Raw genomic sequence first — 15,752 nt, forward strand, 5'->3', positions numbered from 1 at the left:
TACAAGATAGTTATGATTTATGTACTACTAATTTCTATTTGTTTATTAAAAGGAACCATTAGTGCTTATATTGTGTGTTCAATTTTCCATGCCTATATCTGGTAATCTGAGCAACTATTTGAAGATAACAATATGAAATATAATAACCATCATTAATTTCTTATCATCTTGTTTTGAAATTCTGCATCATTTTCATTTTTTTCTTTCTTTAAAATTAAAAAGGAATTATTTGCAACACAGTGACACTATCAAATACAAATAAATTCAATAGATAAAGTTTTAGTGTATACCTCTTGACAAATAAAGCCAAGAATATATCACAGCAAACCGGAATCTTTCTAAAGAGGGCTTCGTATCAACATTCTTTTCATTCTACGTAACTTAAAAACCAAGCATATGGGCAACACATAAGAATAAAAAAGATAATGCCACCAGTATAGTGCCATCCAAAACTACAAACTCTCCAACAGCAGATTCAAGGGTGGTGATGCAGGGGAAATGAAATATAAGAGAATTAAGCTATACAAAATGTCCACAAATGATCAAGTAAAATTGGTAAAATAACAACTGACAGGGGCTGGGGATTTAGCTCAGCAGCACAGCACCTGCCTGGCAAGTGCAAGGTCATGAGTTCGATTCCTGGTACTGGAAAAAATATACAATAAAATAAAATACAATAAAATAAAATAACAACTGATAGTACATGAGAGAAAGTCCAATTATCAAATGAACTGTCCAATGTGCTATGAGTGAAATAAATCAAAATTGGAAAACCCGACCAAAGTGTTTGACGATTTGAATAAAAACATAAAAAAGAAAATTACTGCATGCAGTGGTGTTAAACAAAAATCTTATCGATAAATATTATGGAACTCAAAAACAGGAGAAAAGAATAAGTGAATACAGGATCTGAATAATTTAGGACAAAATTGTAGAGAGCCTGACTCTGGGCTCATTGCAGGCCATAGGAGCTTTTATTTGGAATCCTAGGGAAAAGTTATTGGAATTCTAGGAAATAAATACGAATCTGCCACTTCCATTGCAACATATAATGAGAAAAAAAGAACAAACACATATTTGCAGTTGTGGAGAGTCAAGGGGGCCCTAAGTCCAGTCGTAATGATGACTAACTGGAATAAATGCCATGACCCAGGGATGAATCTGAGTTTTATGAATCTGGGAAAAGGGGAGTGAATCAGGATTGAGTGACAGTGAGAACGGTGGGAAATATGTACTACTGTGATCTCGACTAGGTAGGAAGCACAATAGAACCTTTGCAATACACAGAGAGAGGTATGTAGAAAGAGTATAAGGTTCTGGTAACAGGTAACCTCTAATCGTGGAGAAATCTGCATACCATTCTTTAAGAAAGCATGTTGTGTTTTTGGCCAGTTGCTTCAGATTTGATGTCTGGCCTTTATGCTTGGGACATCATGGACTCTTTCTCAAGGCCCAGTCCTACCCAACATTGACCTGTTTCCTTGCTTTAATGGCTACACAGCAGCACCTTGGCAAGATTGATTTTCATTGCTTAAAGCCAACTGAGATGGCAAAGCATTACCCCCAACAGCTCTGTACATATCAGTACATGAGAGAAGTCTAGATTTACCTGAAATGGAGACAAATGACCTGCTTTCAATGAGACTCATCTCAGTTAACCTCCAAACAATATTAAATGACATAAGGGGCTGGGGATTTAGCTCAGCGGCACAGCGCCTGCCTGGCAAGCGCAAGGTCATGAGTTCAGCTCCTGGTACTGGAAACCTCCCCCCCAAAAAAATTAAATGACATAGTAATATAATAAAAAATATCTTAAAAATGTTAAAAGTACAAAAAAAATCATCCAAGACCCACAAGATGACACTTAGATCCCTAATATAAGGCAAATTGGAGTTGGAAACTATAAGACAGTGCACTGGGGATAAGCAATCAACTTACAGAAGTCATAGTAGAAAGTTTCCAAGATGAAGAGACAACCTGTAGAAGTGAGTGATGTTTATTGAATGGCAAACAACTATAGTGAAAAAAGAAGTTCCCTTGATGTACCATCTTCACAATCCCAGCTGCCCAGCACAAGGAAAGAATTGTAAAAGCTGTCACAGTATAGCAAGTAATTACTTATGAAGGTAAACTGACTAATAGTACTGCAGAATTTTCAACAGAGGGTTGAAAGGCCATCAAAGATTGGAGGGAAGCATTTAAAACCTTAATGTAAAGCTCCAGTGTAGACTAACACATCCTGCAAACTACAGTTTCAAAATTGATGAAGAAATGGGTACACTGGATGACAAATAACATTTTGTGAACTCATGAATACCAAACCAGCATTCCAAGAAGACTCAAGAGTGTACTAGACAGAAATAGTGAGGCAAACAAATGCAGCAACATGCACAGAGTGGACGTATGAAAAAGTGGGCAGTTAATCAAAAAGTACGATACAAAGGAGTTGTCTTAAATTATTTTCTCTTAGCTGACACTAAGTACGAGAGTCCTTGAAAATAGGGGAAAGGTTTACTTAGCTCACAGTTTGTAGGTTTTTCATTCCATAATTGGCAGGCTCTAAGGCAGAGGGGCACATGGCAGAGTGGCAACAATTCATGATGTCAGAAAATGGCAAAAGCTGCAAAGCAAAATGAGGAAACAAGCCTCTTTCTGCTCCTTTTGTATTTTCCAGACTGCTGGGATTAAGTGGTGCCAACTGAATTAATGGACTGGTCCAGCAATCACTCACCGTTAACTGCAGCACCATTAACCCTAACATAGCGCCTGGAATCAATCACACACTCGAGCTTCAGCTATTCTTGTTGCTATTCTCATCTAAAAGTAGAAGATGCTTTGTGGGGACAACCAGATACATACCATAACGTTCTTCCCGTGACCCCCCAAAGACTCGTCACATCCCTTTCTCCAAAAAGCAGCAACTCTCTCTGTAAGAGTTGCCAAAGTCAACTAATAATTTCAGCATAGTTGAAAAGTCTAAGTTCCAAATCTCCTCTGAGATTTAAGGGAAACTATTGGCTATGAGCACCGTGCAATTGAAAAGAAAATTAAATACTTCCAACATTCATTGGCACAAGCTGACATTTCCATTCCAGCGGTTACAAACAGGGATTAAAAGGAATAGGACTAAATAAAGTCCAAAATCCAGCAGGGCAAACATTAAGCTCTATAGTACCATGAGCAGAATCCAAGGCAATGTGTGGCAAGATGTGAGAGTGGCTGCGCCTAATAAGAACGGTTTAAATAGGTGAAAGAGATGTGTACTTATTGCGCTTACACATGGAGAACATTTTGTAGTACTTTCTACACAAAAATGGGAAAGTTTGTTAACTTAGTATGGTAAAAATATGTGGAAAATAAATAGGTAAGTATACTTTTTTTACATTTGAATGTATAATCATATCAATTAACAACAAAAGTCACATAAAAACTAAAAACATGAAAAAAGCTGATAGAGTTATGCTCTGTAGGTACACTGAGTCATTTTCAAAAGACGAGAGATGTTACGCATATTCACTATTCTTTAACAATAAAGAGTTTTGTAGTTCTACAGCAACCAAATTCCTGTTGGTTTCTCCTTCTCCAAATGTTTTCATCACAGTAGATCATCTGTGCAACCCTGAGATTACATACAGCCAGGTTCACACTGGTGTCTCAGTTCATAAATGCTGTTGTGAGCAATTTGGTGTGCAAAGAAGCACTTCGCAAAATTTTGTGGGGTTTTTTTGGTTTTTTTGTTTTGTTTTGTTTTGTTTTGTTTGTTTGAACACAGTATCGGCTGAGATAATAACCATGGCCATGTTTCCCATGTGAACACAAATTTGACCATTTTTTCCAGGATGGGGGAAAAATTTACATTTATGAAACAAGGTACTACTGTGTACCTTTCTAAGTACATTTGTGGGATCATTTTTAATTTTTTCAGTATGAAAGCATTTTTCTCTTAAAGGAATATATAAGTAAGTACATAAGAATTAAATTAAGTCTTACTGAGTCATAACAGTCCTACATGAAAAGGCCAAAATTTTAAGAGAAATTCATGTGTTGCTATTCTCAAGATTGATCCTTGAAGCTTTCAAATAACTTAGAAATAAAAAATGTGTAAAAAGAAATTCTAAATGTTCACACATTGTGTAAATTGATGTATAACCTTTCAACTTTCAAAATCTGAGAAAAATTTTAAATGTAATGCTTAAATGCATGAATATATAGTACCATAAGCACTGGAAACAAAAATAAAGCACCCATGAAATTAATTTTTAAATTAATGAATGAAGTTGAGATAGCTATATCACTGAATAACTATGTGTAACAGTCATCTGAATTAATTTCCGTGAAGAATGCAATAATTATGATTTTGCATAAGTAATAAAGATATCCCATTTAGAAATTTTACCATAAATTTTCTAAGTATAGTCTATATCTATTTGGGTAGACTGTATAAAATTTATGTCCACAATATCCCACAATAAACAAAACACCACTAAATAACATTCATTTTCAAATTTATGTTCTACTCATATTTTTTGCAAAAGGAACTTACATTCTCTTGTGTACATTTTATACTGTCTTGCATTTGGTATAGGTGAAGAATAAATCTGTTTTTCAAAAAAATAGAAATCTATCATCATGACAATCGTTCAAAGTGACTGGATAAGAAATATAAACCAGGTTAGATAAAGTGCTAAAACCTAACCTGATATTCCATGTCAGACAAGGTGAGATTTAGAAACTAATGATCAACCTAGTGAATACTCAATTCCCAATGTACCTAATTTGCAATATTTGCATAATTTCTTCATTTAGAGACAATGCCAAATCCACAGCAAGTTTTAGACACATAATGGAAGAAAATTAAATGATAGGAGTTGGCTTCAACCTGGAATGTGTGTTGGCCTTTTGTCAATGAATTTGTGGTAGAAATTATGAGTGTATTAATGCATTTAATTTTCTGACTCTGACAATTACTTGTTCATTTTATATATTTCACTGCTGCTCTTTGCTCATTATTAAGCAGAAAGTATGAAAAATGATGGGTTCTTCTGTAATTATTGTGATACAAATATATTGATTCTTAGAATACTTTGAATCATTTTATCACTTAGTGACTTTCTGTCTTTGCACAATTACATGTACAGAGAAGACCAATAATCCTCATATATTTCTATTGTACAACAGACAAAATGTATGATGGAAAAATTAGGTATTACACACAAAAATTATTGTGAGGTGTGTCATAAAATATGCATTCAATATGTACCCTCAAATTAAGAAATTATCTTTAATTTCAGTACCAGCATTATATTTATCCATAATTAACTATGCACTAAGTTATTAATAATAAGCTAATTCACTTTTACTTTAAACTACCACATTAAAATATTTTTCCATACAAGGAAAAAAAAATTTTGCCTAAAAACTTAAAAATGACTGCTTTTAGCATGTAAGTAACTGTTTTACTACTATAAAATTCTCACCCAAAATGTTTTATTTTCACCCAAAATTTTTTATTTTCACCCAAAATGTTTTATTTTCACCCAAAATTTTTATTTTAGTGTATTTTCAAAATAGTTGAAATTGATGAATTCTTGAAATAATTTGATAAGCAACTCTTGTTTCAGAAATTTTTTCTATTTCACAGAAAGTTTTACCTATAAGTGGAATATCCTGAGTTATAAAAGCCCATTTTCTAGGTGGTATTTCTATTCTCTCTTGTTTCAGTTAGATGAATTCAAAAGCTCTATTTCTTAACATGAGTGATTTGTTGTAAACCACATAGAATAGTATTTGAAAAGAAATTAAATAATTATGTGAATGGATGGATGCATTCCTTTGATTTATTATGCCAAGTTTTTCGTGTTTGTGTGTTCTATAACATCTTGGTGCATATTCAAAAACACATAATCACACTTATTTAAAAATAGCACCTCATAAGTTTTCATGCTTAAAGAAATTCATAATTGTGACTTAAGTTAATTTTTACTATTATTGCAGTCATATGTTACACCTTCAATCTTTCCTAATGCTTCATTGTACATTGTCCAAAACCTTCCTCACTCATCTTCTCATTCCAGTTTTTGGCTCTTTCAATATTTTGCGCAAGGCATGGTGGCACATGCCTATAATCCCAGCACTCGGGAGGCTGAGGCAGGAGGATTGCTGCAAGTTCAACGCCAGCCTGAGCTACAAAGTGAGCTCAAGTTCAGCTTGAACTGCATAGCGAGACCCTGTCTCAAAAAGACAAAAAAATAAAAATAAAAAAATTTTGCACAGTGCTGATGCATCAGATAAATCACTGTGAAAGAAAACTCACTGTGATGTCAAGACTTTTCTCAATGATTATTTCTATTGGAAGTGGCAATAGTAGTCCGCAGGTAATTATCAATGCTACCTCTAAATAATTAAGGTAAAATAAAAATAAATGAGACACAGACATACTGAGTCATTTCACAAACACTTCGGTGAACTATAGCACATGTAATGAAAGCCAGGAAAATAGTTAAAAAGTAGGACAGCTTTACACAAAAATTAGTGTATGAGGAGGGCTGTAACGTAAGGTCTTGGAAACTACAATTTTAATCAGATCACTGACAATTTCTGTAGCATTTAGGTGATTGCTTCATGTGTTCTCCATGGCAAGGCTCACTCAGGAAGAAGGAAAATTCACTAATGTTCTTCATTTCTAATTTGCTCATTTCCTTCATTTATTTCATATATTCAGTTACATTTCCCATAATTAGAGAAAGATTTCTGACTTTAAGGATTACTTAATACTTTATATTTACCCTATTTTGATGCAATTTTGTATTGTATTAACAAATCACTAATCTCTGAACATCTTAATCCAGTTCCTTTTAACATCCCATTGTGCTTTTATCACTATCTCAAATTCTTGCGTGTAGTTCTTTTAGGTGCTATGGCTATGTTTTTCTTCATGTGGTTTGAATGGGTGAATCTTCAACATCTACAACGGTTCTTTATGTCGTCTTTGAAAAGCACATCACTTCAAAATAATTGATGACTTCTGGGGTGAATTAGAGATCTCCAGTTCTGTTACACCTTGTTCTAAAGGTTAAAGTAGAAAATCAATGCACTCGGCAAAAATGTCAAATGTGGGCATTTACTATCAAGGCCTACGTGTGTTGAAAATTATAAGCAAAAGGCAAATTCTATAGGTCCTCCAAGTATCTTTTAGTAGAATTTACTTATAAAATACCAAATGGCAGCTATGTTTTCTTGTTTGTGTACTTGGTTGTGTATGCTTTATCTATCTCAATTCTTTATTAAATGATTATATGCTAGTTTAGTAGTAGTTAAAACATTTGAGTCATTTATGATCACTTTATTCCACTGATTTCAACTGATCCCCCAAAGTTATGTATTTGAGTGTGAAGGACATATTTCCTTTTTGAAATTTTATTTCACTATATCAACTATAGCTCATATGACTACTATAATATTTGTTCAAATTTTATCTGTGATCCTGCCTGAGGTAAATTTCAGAAATGAAATATATGCAATTAAAAGTCATATAATGTATATTATTGTTCTTCACAATTTATTTCTTTTTCCTTACAGTATGCATATAGTTAGAAATGCATGAACTGTGTTCTGATTAATATAATATTGAGTAATTTGGAAAATCTTTGGTACTATTGATATTTTTTCTGTTTATCATGAGTAAAGTAAACCTGGATGATAGCAGTCTTACTTCAAATTTTTATAGGATATAGCAGGAAGTATTTATATGCTGTGAAGATATAGAACCTGCAATGCAATAGGACACAGTAATACTTCATTAGGCCCAAAGAGCATATGTCCATGTGTTTCCAAGTGAGAAAAGTTATCATTTAATACTTTACAGTTGTGTTCTGACATTCAACACATTTGTAAAGGATGATTTAAAGTAAAGATTATCATTGTACATGACTGTATTTTAGATGAACATAACTTTATTCTGTTGCTTCTCTTTTTCTTCCAAATAATAACACTCAATCTGTCCTATGATACTAGACACATTAAATGTTTTGCCATGACTACAAGTAAGATAATCATAGGCATTTTGTAAAGCTGAAAGTGCACTGGCTCACAACATGATAAACAACAGAAAGAATACAAAAGATGCCAAAACTTTATAGAAAATGGGTAAATCAACTCACAAGGAGACACAAGACATTTGTGAATCCTGCACACAAAGGAAATGCTTTATAACAGAAGTGTTAAATTGCTATGGTAATGATGTGCAGAAAAAATAGGTAGCAAGGATTTTATTTCCTTGAATATATAATCATAACAATGAAGGGCAAGAGCCACATTAAAAACTGAAGAAGGGGGCTGGGGATCTAGCTCAGTGGCACTGCGCCTGCCTGGCAAGTGCAAGGTCGAGAGTTCAATTCCCGGTACCAGAAAAAAAAAAAAAAACAAAGAAAACAAACTGAAGGAAAATAAAAAATTTAAGACATTGATAATATTAAACATGAATATATTAATTTTTAATATTAATTTTTAAAAATTACATCTACTCTCATTTTTAAAAGAATAGATTTTACATGTAAAATTTATTCTGTGGAAACAAGGAGATTTTATAATACAACAAGAAGCAAATTCCAGTACCTTTTTGTTTTCTGCAATAACATTTTCATAGTAGTAGATCAAGTATGCAATTCTTACATAGCATTCAGCCAGATAAAACTCTGTAAATACTTTTATGGGAGAAGGGAATTCTTCTTCTTTTTTTTTAATTTGAGAGTTCTTTTCGTTTAAGGGTACATATACACCTGTAGATAAATATATAATTATATAGTAGCATATCACTGAGTCATAGCAATCATCTTTTATGTGAAATGATGATGATTTTAAGGATAGTTCATACTTTGGTTTCTTCATGTTGATTCTTGCAGGTTTCAAATCTCTCCAAAGTATAAGCAGAAAATCTAAAATGTCATATACAAAGAAAGCATTGATGTAAAACCTTTCATCATTCAAAACTGAGACAATTTTATTTTAAATGTAATGCTGGAGAGAATGGCTACACATAAACACATGGTTTAAAAGCAGAAATCAACCACAAAATTATTTTTCCAAATAACAAATGAAGTTCAACCATCTATTATACAGAATATATCTATAATTACCTTTCATCTGAATTAATTTTCATGTAAATTGTAATGTATATTATTGAACTTAAGTAACAAATGTACCTGAAGTAGAAGTTTTCCATGATAGTCTCTTTTTTATTTGAAAGACAAAAAAAATAACAACAGCATAGACAAAAATAAAATAAAGCAATAACAATAAAAATTACACAGGGTTTCAAAACAAAATGAGAGGGATCAAGAGTGATTGTTATATTTGATATTATTATCTTCAAAGAAGTTTCTCAGATTACCAAATGTAAGAATGCAAGAGATTACCATTAAAGAGACTAAAGAATAATACAAAAGAAACATTAGAAATGATACAGAACTTCACTAGACAAGATGGGAGGAATTCACCAATGGTCATTATACTGCATATTGTTGTCTTTTAATTAGTTGCTCAGATTACCAGATATAAGCATGCAAAATTGGTCAAAAAAATTTAAGCATTAGGGGCTGGGGATTTAGCTCAGCGGCAAAAGCGCCTGCCTGGCAAGCGCAAGGTCGTGAGTTCGGTTCCCGGTACCGGAGAAAAACCAAAAAAAAAAAAAAAAATTTAAGCATTAACTGTTCCTTTCAATAAACCATTAGACATCAGCAGTGCAATTATCCCAGCTATTTTTAGATATACATTTACCCTTCCTTCTTTCTTTTCATGTTCTATTAAGTGTACTTTAATATCTTTAGGACTGCTGAACACCACACATGTTCTCAGTATCCAACAATAAGCGAGATGCTACTGTAAACAGTGAAGAAACCGAGGCCTTGCAAGGAGCGTGTCTCCTGCCTCTTGGCCTCTGCAGATGAACCTCACCACTCAGCCACTTGGGAAAAGAAGGAACACTGCAGAGTCCATGTCCAATGAGACAAAACAACATTCCATTTCAGATGCAACAAACTGAGAGTTTGCTCATAGTGTCCACTTTTCAAATTGTCATGGTTTATCTTTCCAAAAGCTGCTGTCCATTTACCCTAAGAGGGAAGCACAGGTTTTCTTATGCAAATGAGCCTCTTGAACACAGCAGGAAACAATATTGGTACTCAATGTAAACTTACGGTTGCCCCACATGTTCTCCAGACATCAGAGTTGTCTATTGATTTATGTCCAGATGTACATTCAGAAGGGATTCAGTGGCAGGTTGGAATTTTGGTTCCATTAGCACCTAACTCAGGTTTCTTTAGGGAAAGTAGATTCTGCTGGACCTGGGTTCACCTTAATTTATCACCCTTCCATATATACACTGACAAAACCAGCGCTAGAGTTTCAGTTATTTGACGCCTTCATTCTAGTGAGTATCTATTTTCTGAAAACAAAGCATGTGAAGTATAATCAAGAAATTACTGCTTAGGGCTCTAATGGATCATTTTTTGAGATTCATGATCCTCCTACGTTTTTTCAACCTGAACTTATATGCTGTTTTGTAGTTTTTATACTGTCTTGCATTTTTATTTATTTTAAGAAATAAATGAAGGAAAACATATTAACAGACATCCATTGACAAAATAGCATAAGAACAGTATAAACAAAACATAGTTATAGAAAAAGTTGTAGGAAATTAACAATGGTTGTTGTATTACTTATTGATATTTTCAAAGTGTTTTCTCAAGAAAACAGATAGAGACATACAAGACTGATCAAACAAGTAATCATTAAGTGTTCCATTCTGTAGAGCAATAGAAGACAGTAGTACAACTATGTTAGCTATCCTGTATATACATACTTACATAATCCTCAGGGGATGGACATTTGGATTGCTTCCACAATTTAGCCATTACAAATTGCACTGCTATGAACATGGGTACATATACATCGCTGTGATATGACATTTTCAGATCTTCTGGGGAAATACCAAGAAGGGGGATAACTGGATTTAATGGGACCTCTAGACCTAGTTTTCTGAGGAATCTCCAAACTGATGGGTCATGCAAGAAATTTAAAAATACCTACAAACAAATGAAAATGGAAATACAACTTACTGGAATCTGTGGGATGCAATGAAATCAGTTCTCAAAGGGAAATTTATAGCAGTGAACTCACATGTAAAGAAAACAGAAAGCGAGCAAATAAATATCTAATGCTGCACCTCAAACTTTTAGACAAAGAAGAATAAGTCAAACCCAAAGCCCAAAGAAGGGAGGATAAAGACAGGGCAGAAATTAATGCAACTGAAATGAAGAAAACCCCACAAAAAAAAAAAAAAGGAATCAAAGAATTGGTTCCTTGAAAGAATAAATAAAATTAATAAACCCCTAGGCAATCTTATCAAAAAAAGAAAGGAAAGAACTCAAATTCATGCAGTAAGGAATGAAATGGATGAAATTACTACAGATTCTCCAGAAATTCAGAAGATCACTAATACCTACTTTGAAAATCTTTGCTCCCATAGGATAGAAAATTCAGAAGGCATGAATAGATTCCTACATATGTTCAATTTACCAAGGTTGAGTCAAGAAGATACAAAAATTCTGAACAACCCAATATCAATTAATGAGATTGAAAATGTGATTAAAAACTTACCAACAAAGAGAAGCCCAGACCCTGATGGATTCACAGCAGAATTTTACAAGAAATTCAGAGAAGACTAAATACCAACACTCCTCAAACTCTTCAATGAAATTGAAAAAGAAGCAATTCTCCCTAACTCATTTCTGGAGGCAAGTATCATTCTGATGCCAAAACCAGAGAAAGACCCAATCAAGAAAGAGAACTACAGACCAATCTCCCTAATGAATATAGATGCAAAGATACTCAATAAAATGCTAGCAAATAAAATGCAGCAAATCATCAAGAAAATCATACACCATGACCAAGTTGGATTCATTCCAGGAATGCAGGGATGGTTCAATATTTGCAAATCAATAAATGTTATACACCAAATCAATAGACCCAAAGACAAAAACCCATATGATCATCTCAGTAGATGCAGAAAAACTTTTGACAAAGTCCAACATGCATTCATGATAAAAACTCTACAGAAAATAGGAATAGATGGTCTTTATCTCAACCTGATCAAAGCCATCTATGACAAATCAACAGCCAATGTCAAACTAAATGTCTGCATTTTGTATAGGTGAAGAAAAAACGTATTGTCACAATTTACAATGCTGAGTCATGACAGTGGCTGCATGTGACTGGGTAAGAAATATGAACAAGGTTAGATAAGGTGTTAAAATTTAACCAGGTGTTCCAGGTCAGACAAGGTGAGATTTAGAAACTGTTGATCAACATAGTGAATGCAGCAGTAAACTTTTAAGGTACGTAATGTACAAAGTTCAGTGTGTATATTCATTTAGAGACAAAAGCAATTCCATGTCAATTTTTAGGTGCTTTTCTTAGTAGAGTGATAAGTTGTTTTTAACCTGCAGTTCATATTGGCATTTTATCAATGGATTAATGTTCAAAATTATGAAAGTGTATGCTCACTTTTTCAAAATATTCTCACTCTGACATTTACTTGTCAACTTGTATATTTCCTTGTTATTATCTTTTCATTTTTAAGGGGATAATTTATGAATAATAGCTTTCTTTATGATTATTGTGAGATAAATATATTGACCCTTAAAATACTTTGAACTATTTTCATCATGTAGCAGGGTGCTGGCTTTCATTTTATTGCTGTTTATCTTGTTGGAACTGTGATTTTAGATTGTGAATAAATCTCAGAATTTTACAGGTACCTTTGAGTCTGGCACTGAAACAAGTAGGGATCAGTAGATAACAATGAACTGTGCATACAGTGAAATTTGGCACCAAGTCTAAACTCTGCAGTGATACGGAGCTTCACTAAACAAAATGGTAGGGATTAACCGATGGTTGTTATATTGCACATTGATCATTTCTGTTTTATATTATATTTTATTCTCTTCAATGGTTTGATCAATCTTATATTTTTACATCTGGCATTTGAGCAACTTTGTGGAAGATAATAATATGTAATATAAAAACCACTGTTAATTTCTATCATTTTTAAAATCATATATAATTTTTATTGTTTTTGCTTTGGTTTTTAGTCTATGTTGTTGTCATTTTCTTATTTTATTATTGTTTAAAACAAATCTAAACTCCGCAGTGTTGTTTCATGATAACTTACTAACAGGTAAGGAAGTAATTCTACCCCCAGTATTAAAAAACAGAAGATAGTTTGCAGGGTAGGACAGTAATCTATATATTTCTGTTGCACATAAATCAAAAAGTAAGATGAAAAACTTATGTAATACACTCAAAACATTTGTATAATTTGTGTCACAGCATGAGCATTCAATATATACCATCACATAAGAAATTTTCTTTATTTTTTGGTACCAACATCATATTTATCAAAAATGAACTATGTATTAAGATATCTATAAGCAGCTAGTGCATTTTAACTTTACCATATTAAAGGATTTTCCTACATAAAGTCAGAAAATGTTGCTTAACAAAATTAAGTAGTACTCTTTTAATATGTGGATAATTGTTCACCTATTACCAAATTTCACATCAGATGTTTTTATTTTTATTTGCTGTCATCATGAATGGAGAAATTTATGATCAAAATATTACTGATTTTATAAATACACAGTCAATAATATCATTCAAATTAATGAATTATTCAAATAATTTGGAAAACAGATCTTACAGATCTTTTTCAGAAATTTTCTTTATTGCACAGGAAGTTTTAACTTTACTAGTTATTATTAATAAATTTTACCTTTATTATTTATTGCTAATAAAAAATAAAGTACTATTTAGTATTTTATCACTGTACATTCCATATAAATGGCAAATGTTACTATGCTTTAGGTTTTAAGCAAAAGCCAATTTCTATAGGTTCTCCAAGCATCTCTTCATGGAATTTACTCACACACTAACGATTGGTAGCATGATTTCTAGTTTGCACACTGGATTGTGTATGTTTTTCAATTTTCCTTGTTTTTCAGAGAGATTATATGCTTAGATAAGAACTGTTTTATATCTTTTGAGTCATTTATGGTCACTTCAGTCCACAGCTCTGAACAAATCTCCAAAATGCATGTATTTGGGAGTGGGTGGTACACTATAATTTTCTTTCACTAGAGTCAATTTTTATGAAATTTATCTCAACTTTTATCTGTGACTTTGCCTGTGGTATATTTTTAAAATAATACAAATGTGATTAAAAGGAAAGTGTTTGTGGGGATACGCTGGCTGTAGAAGTGACTAAATCCGAGTGTGATGAGGAAGGGACACTGGAACAACAGTCCCACGCTCCTGCAATGCGTGGCTAGGGTTTAGAGCACAATCTGGAGGACAACAGTCTGCAGAATTGAGAGCAAGTTACTCTCAGAGATGATTGCTTTGACCAGTGTGTTACCATGGCCTCCCGTAAGCTTGCCTAGATTATCAGATGGGCATATTTCCTGTAGAGAATCATCTTGCTTTTTTCCCTGTCCCATGGCAAAAGCTCCTATACAATATGTTGCTACTGCTTTTAACCTACCTCTTTGTTCTTTGTCTTTTACTTTCCAATAAACAGTGACAGCGATCTCAGGCTGCAGGTGTTTCCCTGAGGTTCTCACACAGAGTGACAGCCCCTCTGGGCTTCTCAGACTGAAGCAGTCTTCTCTCCAAGTAATCTTTTCCATCCACTGTGCAGCTGTGTTCACACACTGTGACACACATTATAGATTACTGTCACTCCCAGTTGAACTCATTTTCCCTTGGATGGTGTATATAGTTAGGGGTATAGCCAACGTAGTCTGATTACTATAATACTGAGTAATTTGGAAATCTCTTGTTTTCATTTATATTTTTTCTATTCTTTATGAGCAAGGTAAACCTGATTGATAGCAGCTTTATTAAAGTATTTATAGTAGAGATCAGTACTCATGCTTTGGAGACAGAGAATCAGAAATACCACAGGCATAGTCATACTTCATTTTCCCCCAATAGCATATGTCCATGAGTTTCCAAATGCGAAAAGTCATCACTGACTACTTTTCAGATGTGTTCTGACATTCTACACATTTATAAAGGACATTTTAAAGTGAAGATTAGCGTTGTACTATGTATTTTAGTTCATTCTGTTCCTTCTCTTTTCTTCAAAATAATGCCTAATCTCTCCTGTGACACTGGATACAATAAATGTTTTGGCAAATATAGTAAACATTGTCATATTTTAAAGCTGAAGGCACACTGGCTTACCAACACGATAAACAACTGAAAGAACATAAAAGTTACCAGACCTTTATAGAAAATGGATACATTAACTCACAGAGAGTCACAAGACATTTGTGAACCCTGCACATTATGGAAATACTTTGTAACATAAGTGCTAACTAACTGTGGTAACAGTATGCCAAAAAGAAATAGACAATGCTGATTTTATTACTTCTGAAAACATTATAATATCAGTGAACAGCAAAAGTCACATTAAAAACTGAAGAAAAGTAAAAAGGCTAAGGTATTAATACTTGTAAATAATAAAATATTTAAGCATTTTTAAAAGAGATTTTTGTATATAAATTATTCTGTGACAACAAAGAGTTTTTATAATACTAGAAGAACCAATTTCTAGTACGTTTTTGCCTACTACAAATACATTTTCATAATAGTAGATCATCTCTGTAATTCTTAGATCACATGCAGCCAGAAAA

General features: G+C 33.1%; 1 pseudogene; it reads left to right on the forward strand.

The window, feature by feature from the left end:
- Positions 1 to 12,361: 12,361 nt before the first annotated feature.
- Positions 12,362 to 15,752, forward strand: part of LOC102004991 — a 22,332-nt pseudogene continuing 18,941 nt past the window's right edge.

The sequence above is a fragment of the Chinchilla lanigera genome, unplaced genomic scaffold (genome assembly GCF_000276665.1).
Source record: "Chinchilla lanigera isolate Chin_1 unplaced genomic scaffold, ChiLan1.0 scaffold00046, whole genome shotgun sequence".
Lineage (NCBI taxonomy): Eukaryota > Metazoa > Chordata > Mammalia > Rodentia > Chinchillidae > Chinchilla > Chinchilla lanigera.